We start from the raw sequence: 10,700 nt of genomic DNA, 5'->3' as shown, positions 1-10,700 counted from the left end.
GGACCTATCTTGGCACGCAGTGTAGAGCACTGTATGGACCCGAATGTTCTTGAAACAATGGGCGGTATTGAATGTTGGAATGTTTTTACTCGGTTTCCAGCCCATTAAGACATTTTTTGTGACACTAAATCTCTATCTCACTGTGGTTAAATGTGGAGGTGCAGGAATGCAGCAGTGATTAATGAACAGACAGACAACGATAATCCAGGTGCAAGGTTTTTTTTTTTTTTTTTTTATCCAATTGTCTGATGACACACAAACATAGTCAATAATAATGGTGATAAGCAATACAGTGGCGTGTATTGCTTTATTGTAATCCGCGGGTTGGTCCCGAAATAATAACAGTCCCGTTCTTAAACACCCACACGAAACACAAAACACATACACAAGTCCGCAGTGTGTGCTAAAGTGCTTGTGGTGTAAATACAGTTCTTTGTGAAACAAAGTGCAGTGATGTCCGGTTAAGTTCTGGCCTGTAGCGACAGCTCCGGATCGTGATTTGTGTTTCCTGTGAACATTGCTCAGCATTGTAACTTTTTTCACATCTTGCCACACACAGTCTGTCAGGTTTCTCGGTGCAGCTACCTCATCTTGGGGTGCTGCAAAGGTCTCAGCTACAGCTGAAACATTAATAAGTTCTACCCTGCATCTCTTTCTATTCAATCCCTGCAGTCTTTCTGTCCCTGTCTCTGTCTGTCTGTCACCCAGAGCTACCTAAGGATACAGTCACAGATGAAAAGTATTGGCACCTTTCATTTGAAACAAAGTTATGAGCGTCTCAGTAGCCTAATAGACATTCACAAGTCATTATTTTCTACAGTTACCCCCAAAAAAAGTACAACATGGGAACAGTGATTGAAATGCTTGCTAAACTTTTTTCTTTTTTTTATATATATATATATATATATATATATATATATATATATATATATATATATATATATAATGAGTGTAAGTTACAGATTGGAAAGGTTCTAACAGAAAGTGTGGCCATACAGAATAAGAATACAGTGCCTAAAAAGATATGTAAATAGATGCGTGTAAGCCATACAAATATAATGCAACAATACAAGATAACCCTAGTTTGTTTATGTCTTCATTTGGTAGATCTCTAGAACAAATATGATTACAAATATGCAGTACAGTTTTTTGTTATTTATTTATTTATTTTTGCTGCTGTTGTATTTTCCTTTTTTCCTCTCTCCTACCTCATCTCTTCCTATCTCGCTTGCTAAATTGTCCTGACACAACTTTCAGGCTCACTATTTTGGTCAGCAAATAGAAGACCAACAGCCTGCAGTGCAGTGTATTTTTTTGCCATTCTAAAAAAAAAACAAAAAAAACAAGAGGAGTAATTCAAGACATAAATAGACAGCACTGCCAGGGCGATCTTATTTTCTTCAGCAAAAATAATTTCCAACATTTTCACCAACTTTTTCTGAATTGTTTTTGCTGTTCTGTGGCAACATTTTTTGTGGCTCTCAATCTGACAAGCTGCCTGCTATGCCCTTCACACACAGACACTGAAAATATTATTTAAATAATATTTGACTTTATTGTAAATCAATCAGAAAAAAACATATAAACATTACTTCAACTAATTTAGCAGTAAGCTTTTTTTTTTAGCAGTAAGCATTTACAAGTTCTCATTAACAGCGATTTACATCTAAAAAGAATGAAATAAGATAATATCTTAACAGAAGCTGTTTATAAATATTCTTTCAGATTTAATTAAATAAATATCAGAAACTAACCTCCATTCTTAAAAAACGAGAGAGAGAGATGCTGAAGGACTACGGAAAACTAGTCATATCACTTCACAGCTCAAGCACCGCCTTCTTCTCTGTTTTGTTTGGTTGTCAGCAACATCACTTTCAAATGTGATATGCTAAAAAAAAACTTGAATGACAGCATATATTAAATAACAGACCAATCGAAAGCAGAAGTTGTGCTGCTTATTGTGGTGACATAATTGTTTCAAGTTTCTTGTTGTTTTAGCCAACAGCTTCTTTTTATTAAAGGTACAGCGCTCTGTCGCAAATTCGCACCATTGGCACAGAGCCACTGGGCGCCGTTGGCATTCAGAGTGTTAAGGAACTCCAAGAGGGGTTTGTCAACATGATGGCAAGTGGCACACCTCAGAACGACACTCCCAAGATCACACAATAAAAGAGAAGACCTCCACCACTGCTTACAACTGTTGAGAAGCCCACTTAGACAGCAGAGATAAGGACCCAGTTGAAAGAGCTACAGGAAAAAGTAGTGGCGTTGCAATTGGTCTGGGTGTCATCAACTCCGGCCACAAAAGCCTGTTCCATTCGGAGGAAAACCTGGAACTACAAGATGTTCTACTAAAGACACAGAATTCTACTTCTGTTACCGCTGTGGTGAGGACGGTCACATTTCAGCCTGTTGCTGTGAACCAGAGAATCTACAGAAAGTGGTATAGAAGTTTATCCAGTCTAGACAGACACAGGGAAAACAATCAAGGAGCCCAGTGAAGGAATACGCGAGTATGTTCCCTCCCAAAAACCATGTCTAAGATTTCCACAAAGCAGCAGATTCCCAAGGGACTAATTGAGTCTTCCTCTGTGGTCATAGTGAAGATCAATTAACACAAGTGCAAAGCATTACTGGACAGTGGCTCCCAGGTCACCATCGTTTTTGAAGGTTGGTATAATCACAACCTACGGAACATACCCATCCATCCTGTAGAGGGACTCGCCCTCTGGGGCCTTAGTGACACAAATTACCCCTACAAAGGATATGTCATTGTGGACCTGGAATTACCCAAGAATGTAGCAGGAGTGCAAGAGTCTATCTCTGTGATGGCATTCATTTGTCCTGAGTCTAGAGGACATGACATCCCTGTCATTATTAGAACAAATGTGAGTATGTTTGGAGGCCTGTGAAGAAGTTGCAGGACCCATAATATGTGGATATTTTGCCCCTTCACCCCATGTGTTTAGCAGTACACGGGGGCGGAGGGAGCCCATGACGTTCTCTCCTGGTACAAAATGTGCCATTACCTGTGAGGTAGATATTCCTGAACATCTGGGAAATCGTCCTGTGATGGTGGAGAGCTCATCTGAAGTTTCCTTGCCAGGTGGATTTATGGTCGAGAGACATGTTCTACCTGCATGGACTGTCTCTGCCAAATGCATAACAGTGTTCATAGAGAATGAGTCCATACAAGAAGTCACCCTGCCAGCTCAAGAGACCTGAAGGGGAAATACCTGCAGTAGACCCTAGAGATTCACCCATCCCCAAAGAGACGCCAGATGGGTGAACAAGCCCATGTTTTCTCATTACATGAATAGGATGTGGGGTTCACTAAGGGAATGGAGCACCATATTCGCTTCAGTGACCCCCGTCCATTTTGAGAGAGGTCCTGACGGCTGGCACCAGCAGATATCAAGGATGTCCAGAGACACCTGCAGGAGCTGCTGTCTGCTGGGATCACCAAAGTCCCGAAATAATAAACAGACCGTGCCAGACCAGTACATGTTACCCTGCATAGAGACGCCTTGGACAGTCTGAAGGGAAACAAGGGATTCTCGGTGTTGGACTTGCGTAGCGGACATTACCAGATTCCCATGGGGGAAGAGCCCAAAGAAAGGACCGCTTTCATCTGCCCACTAGGTTTCTATCAATACGAGCACATGCCACAAGGTATAACTGGAGCTCCTGCCACCTTCCAACGGCTTATAGAGAAAGCCGTTGGAGACATGAACCTGCTTCTTAGTTTACCTTGATGACCTAATTATATTTGGGGAAGATCTCGGAAGAGCATGAAACCCGACTGCTGAAAGACCTGGATAGGCTGGAAGGCTGTGGTTTGAAGCTTTCCCTAGTAAAATGCCAGTTTTCTCAGCCATCTGTGATGTATGTGGGACATATTGTGTTGGCCCAAGGAGTAGCAACCGATCCAGACAAGGTTGAAGCCATCGCCATCTGGTAACAGCTTACTGATCTAAAGAATATGAGATCTTTCTAGGGTTCTGTGCATATTATTGGAGGACCCCTCACCGATATCACAAAAGAGTATGCACCAGTACAAAAGGCTAAGAAAGCTGCCACTAAAACACCAGACCAGAGGTACTACGGAGTGTCCGAACCATTTGGATGCAAAAATGTGAGAAGGCGTTCAAGGACATTGTTTATTGTTTGACACATGTACCCGTGTTGGCTTTTACTAACAGCATCAGGCCATACACATTACATGTGGCTGCCAGCCTGGAAGGGTTGGGTGCAGTATTATATCAGGAGCACCCAGAAGGACTCTGGCTTTTGCGAGCAGGATATTAACTGACTCAGAGAAGTGGTATCCTGTCCATTAGTTGGAGCTCTCAAATGGGCTGTAGTTGATAAGCTTCATGATTACTTGTATGGCACAAAGTTCCTGATCCGTACTGACAACAACCTTATGTACTCACATCAGCTAAGCCGAATGCCACTGGGCATAGGTGGCTTACAGCCTTGGCCACCTATGATTTCAGTCTGCAGTATCGACCAGGGCAGGTTAACATCAACGCTGACGCATTGCCAAGAAGCATTGCCTCCCAGGCTAATGGCTACTGGAATGAGATAGCTGAGACAGGAGTGAAAGCTGTTTGGAAGCAAGTGGGGTTGGTATCCTATCCTGATGAAGCAGTTAATAGAGCCATCGACAAGTTGGGAGTACCCCCAGAGGCTATTCCCACGGCGTACGTCAACTTGACGAATGTGGACATGACTCAAATGCCCATGCTGAGCCAAAATTACAGTTTGAATTCCCAGAAGTCAGATCTTGGGTTGAAAGACATCTAGTTTGTGTTAAAACATAACCACCCAGCTAATTCAGTCAAATCGAGGCTTCCCGAGGTCCTCTTGAGAGAGTGGAACAAATTGTGCTTGAAAGAGGAACTCTTATACAGTTACCCAGAGAGCCAACTGACATGAAAGGTGTCAGTTAGTGCTTCCACAAGTGTTGCGGAAGAGTGTGTTGCGATCATTGCATGAAGAAACAAGTCACATGGTTATTGATTGGACAACTGAGCTCATAAAAGCTTGTTTATACTAGCCACGATTGTCATCTGAAGTTGAACAATACATCAGAACCTGCAGACGATGTGTTCAACATAAGACCCTCCCTAAACAGTCTTTGGCGATGATGCAGATCACAAGTAAAGGACCAGTGGACCTGGGGTGCATTGATTATCTGTCTTTAGAACCAAAACATAGCTAAACAAACTGTAGGGTGAGGACTGCAATATTTACTTAAGGTGGCTTTTGGCAGCATCGATAAACAGCATGCAAATATTTTTTAATTGTATTACAGTACAGTATATATTTGTACAGAATGAGCCAAATGACTAGGATGCAAGGAAAGGATAAAAAATACAATATACAGCAAATACAGTATACAGCATGTCATATTTTTGTTTTAAATAATAAAATATCTGTAAAAGAATGTTGCAATATATTTTGAAATATTAACTGTTCCTGAAATGAGTTTTACGATATGCAGGGTTGTTTTTTTTTTTTTTTTTTAATCCTTCAGTAAACAAAGACATCTGGTCCTGGAGTTCAAACACCTGTCATGCTCCTGGAAAGGCTACAGAGGTTTGCCAAGACCAGATCACTGGAATTAGAAGCTCTTGACAGAAATCACATTTATGTGAAAGATATATTAGATCAGTAGGTTTTGAGGAATAATAACAAAATAATAAAAAAAACAGTTTTCAATCTCCAAAACACTGTGGCAGGGAAGCTTAGCAGATAAAAGCACCATCACTTTAAACTTTTCCATATTGGCCATTTATTAATATTTGTCATTTTAAAACAGTACACTCAACAGAAGTAACTAAGATATAAAAAAAATAATCCCCATAGTCTGAGGATGAGCAGGGGGCTATGAATTGTAGCAGTTGTAGTAGTTACCATGAACTTTTTTTATTTTAGGCCTCTCCTTTTCCCATATATCTTAACTTTGGTCCCTGCTTTGGAATCAGTTCAATTTTTAACTCATCAGACCTAGGATGTAGAATTATCAGGCTTGTCTATGTACATTTTGGCAAAAAGAATGTGCTTAGATTTGTGTATTTTCTTGAGTCCGTTGAGGCCCTGCTTGTTCAGGTATCGTTGTGCTGTTCTCTTATTAACTGACATTCCAGATCTTTATGGAAGGTTTTTACAGACCTCTCAAACCTTTTACATATATTTAACTTGTTCTCCCAGATCTGGGAAAGGTTCTGGTTGTACAGTAGTATCCGCAAATAGGAAAACCTCCTAAGAGAACACTTCGCCAAAGGGAACACCCTTGTGGTGAAACTGATTTTTCCCATTATTATTATTATTATTATTATTATTTATTTCTTAGCAGACGCCCTTATCCAGGGCGACTTACAATCGTAAGCAAAAACATTTCAAGCGTTACAATACAAGTAATACAATAAGAGCAAGAAATACAATAAAACAAGTAAAGTACAAGTTTGACAAACCACAATTCAATAATACAGCAGGTAATAGTGATAGTTACATCAGGATATGATTAAATAGTGATAGTTACATCAGGATGTGATTAAATACAAAGTACTACAGGTTAAAAACTTGGCAGATTACAGTATTCTGAAGTACAGGATTAAATGCAGTAAAATAGGGGCTGATAAGAGCAAAATAAAGCACATTTACATGAAGGGTGATAGTGTCCCAGGATACAAACAGAGGAGTTCTACAGGTGCTCTTTGAAGAGGTGAGTCTTAAGGAGGCGCCGGAATGTGGTCAGGGACTGGGCAGTCCTGACATCTGTAGGAAGGTCATTCCACCACTGCGGAGCAAGGGTGGAGAAGGAGCGGGCTTTGGAGGCAGGGGAGCGTAGCGGTGGTAGAGCTAGTCTTCTAGTGCAGGCGGAGCGGAGAGGTCGAGTGGGGGTGTAGGGAGAGATGAGGGTCTGGAGGTAGCTGGGTGCAGACTGGTCAAGGCATCTGTAGGCTAGTACAAGAGTCTTGAACTGGATGCGAGCGGTGATCGGGAGCCAGTGGAGCGAGCGGAGTAGTGGAGTAGCGTGGGCGAAGCGAGGCAGAGAGAACACTAGGCGGGCAGCAGAGTTCTGGATGAGCTGGAGCGGACGGGTGGCGGACGCAGGGAGGCCAGCCAGGAGGGAGTTGCAGTAGTCTAGGCGGGAGAGTACCAGGGCCTGGACCAGGAGCTGGGTAGCATCTAAAGGAACAGGAACAGGGTAGCGGCTAAAGGAACAGGAACTTTGCTTAAAAGAACACCTTCTTGGCACCGATAGCGATTTGATCACAATGGACACAGTACTGTTTTGTAACCTGATAACTCATCATCATCAAACTTAAATTAAAATGGTTTATTCAGTCTTTTCAAAAGCGACTTGTCATCGCGAGAGTGTCTTGAGGCACACTGATTGGTTTATTAAATCTTTCCAGAACTGCCTTCATATCATTGACTCGTTCATTTTGTATTCTGATTTCCACGAGTGCACCTCAATGCTGTACTGTACCTGTACCACATAACCCATATAAAATATACAGAAATTCTCCTCAAATTTGTAAAAGGGTATGAATTCTGAAAAAAACATTAAGCATGACTTGGTACAGTGGTTCTGATAGTTAAAAAAAAAAAAAAGTAGCAACATTGAACTTATCTACTTCTTGTCTTGCTTTTTGTGGTTTTTGAGTTATGATTTTACTACACAGTGACTTGAATTAGTATGATGTGTAAATCTTATTGGATCAGCTAGAATCACACCAGTTATCTCAGCAATTAGGACTGGAGTCTATGTAATCCCTGTATGTGCTTCTGACTGGCAGTGGGCAAGGTATTTAGGTAAAGACCATGTGTGTGTTTGGCTGTTTATCCTGTTTTCAAAAATGTAAACTTTTCCAATGCGTTTTCACAAAAAACAAGTTCATTTGTTTAATTCTAGGCTCATGTGCTCTTAAGTTGTTTTTTGCTCATTTTATATCATTAATAATCTTTAAATACATACCGTACAGTGATGTATACATGCCATTTTGATTCCTCATATCTACCACTAAAGTATTCCATGCATTTATTCATCTTGCAAAAAAATAGCTTCCTAACATTCTGAACCTCCTTTTGCTCAGCTTCCATTTGTACCCTCTAGTGTGCATTACTTTAACTTTCAAGTATGTTAGTGGCTTTGAATGGGCAATGATTTTTGACTTTGTCTCTTCACGCTTGGCTTCACAATGCAAATTAGTTAGATAGTGGGCCTTACTCAGCATAAATGCAATACTGACTCTCAGGAGGCTGTCTGAACAGTGAGGCAGCTCCAGGGACCGTGGGTGAGAAGCACTGGCAGGACGGCCTGAGAGATGGCACTCTGTCTGCCCCCATGTGCCCTGACCTTATATAAACTGCACTTGCAGGAACCAACATTGTAGATACAGTCTGAGTTTTCTGATTTCAGTCTAGAAAAATCCATCAACTCTTACAGCTATTGCCAAAGGTTTTGCATCATCCTATAGAATTAACTAATTTAGCTTCTAAAGTCGAATGAAGCCAGCTGAAAAATGTGCTACTGTTTCCCTTGCTACAAAAAGTTGGAAATTGTTTGAGCACTTGAAAAAAACCTGAATCAGACACAAATCCCAGAACAATTTGGATTTTCCCATTCTGGTGAGTTGCAGCAGCAATATACACCAGTAGATTGCTGCTGCATTTTTTAACGTGTGTAGGGGTGCTGCGTTAATTTAGTTTGACAGTTTATTAACGTTAGTTTGTCTGTTACTTTAATATTATAGTTTATTAACATACACTTGCCTATTGATTTTCTCTTATTTATTCAGTTCATTTCATATGTTGATGCACGTGCGTCATGACAAGTAATACATATTTATTTATTTATTGATTCATATTGTGTCTGGTGCCTAACTCCACTTCACTTGCTTCCCGAGGGGTGTTCTCTTAGCCGGAGACTTCTGTACCTGTTCTCTTGTACTTAGTAATAGAGCATGCCATACTTCTCAGAATACCAAACATTTCTGCCAACTTTGTATAATTTTTCCCTTCTTTGTATGACTTTATAACTTGATTTTTGAGTTTTGTGTCATACTCTTTAGTCTTGTCCATTGTAAAAGTACAAGCTTGTTATTCACAGGTTCATCTTGGCTTATCATTATTTACTGTATATGGCAATTAATTGGATAGTGGTTTGTGTCAATGATTACCTGACAATAATTTAACCATTGTTTGTAGAGGTAAACTATGTACTGTAATTGTGTGAATACTTTTGTACATGCACAATATCTGTTTTTTGAAATGTTGTTTTGTTAAAAAGTATTATAAATATATAATGTGTTTTATTATTGTATTGTTATATTGCTGTATTTGTCTTTAAATTGAATATAAGAATGTAAATGTGATTTTAACCTTTATTACAGTGCATAAACCTTATTTTACACAGTTTATACAGGAGGGTGAATACTTTTGTCTTTGACTGTAAAAAACATCAACACACCTGCAGCACACCTTGTGATGCTCTGTTTCTAGGTGCTCAGCATATTTTTGCCCTCCAAGGAATACATTGATTGTAAAATAAGCATAAAAGCATAGACAACTCTCTTGTTTCACATAGTACTGCAAAAATGTAAGTATGACTGTGATGAGCTAAAGCGGTTTCAGTCTGATTCAGCCTCCCCGCAGTAGAGGGCACTGAGTTAACTTTAGCCAGATCACATGACCGTGATGCAAGTCACCTCATGGAGGGCACCATCTTGCTGAAAGAAAGGCGAGGTGAGTACACAGATCCCAGTCACTCTAGTCATGTGAGATTAAGGATACTTGTCCCAATGGGATTGGTGTTCCACTGACTACAGGGGCAGGGCTCTGAGTATAAAAAGGCACTTTTGCCTTAGTTGAGGTTGGCTCTTGAAACATGAGGAGGAGATGTGTAAGAAAAGATACCCCCAAAATCGAATAGCCTCAATAATGGAAGCTATTTAATACCAAGTTTCATGACAAATGCAGCTGAGGTTCTCTAGATAGATGAAGAAATGTGTGTCATAAAGATGGCCAGATATTTGCACCACCATAGGATCTGATAATCTCAATAATTCATAAAGATGGACAGATATATGCACCACCATAGGATCTGATAATCTGAATAATTTATGCTAAAGAAGTTTCATGACAATCGGATATATAGAGAAATTATTCTCGCTGACCCTTGGAAGGGTCTGTTCAGCCGAAGCGAGGGAGATAAAAGGTGTGTTGAGATAATTTTAGATATAACAGATAATAGACAGACTGGTTAGTTCATTGAATACCTCGATTGACTATTGACTACAGGCTATTGTCCTGACTCCAGCATAGCCTAAAGTAATTTTAAAAAGCAATTTTAAGTAAAAATGCATAGTAATTATTTAAAGTAATTTTAAGTCATTATTTTAATTATAAAAAGCAAGTTACGATAATTATAATAACTTACAATTATACTTATCTTAAAAATAAGTTCTCATTTTGTTCTCCGAGGGAGGTCATATGATATGCTTCATGTCATGTGAAATGGGATTTATTTTAAATACATTTAAACATTACTACCTACCTGCAAGCTTTCCTGCTAGCATGCCTCATTTTAGTCTTTTGTCTTGGATGAGCTTTTATAAGGCATATCTGTTAACTGACTGGCTTTTTCCCCCAAAACTGTTAATCGGTTAAGAAGTCCATGGGAG

This window comes from Acipenser ruthenus, chromosome 33 (assembly GCF_902713425.1).
Source record: "Acipenser ruthenus chromosome 33, fAciRut3.2 maternal haplotype, whole genome shotgun sequence".
Lineage (NCBI taxonomy): Eukaryota > Metazoa > Chordata > Actinopteri > Acipenseriformes > Acipenseridae > Acipenser > Acipenser ruthenus.
The sequence above is the reverse complement of the archived record's forward strand: the minus strand, read 5'-3'. Positions refer to the sequence as shown.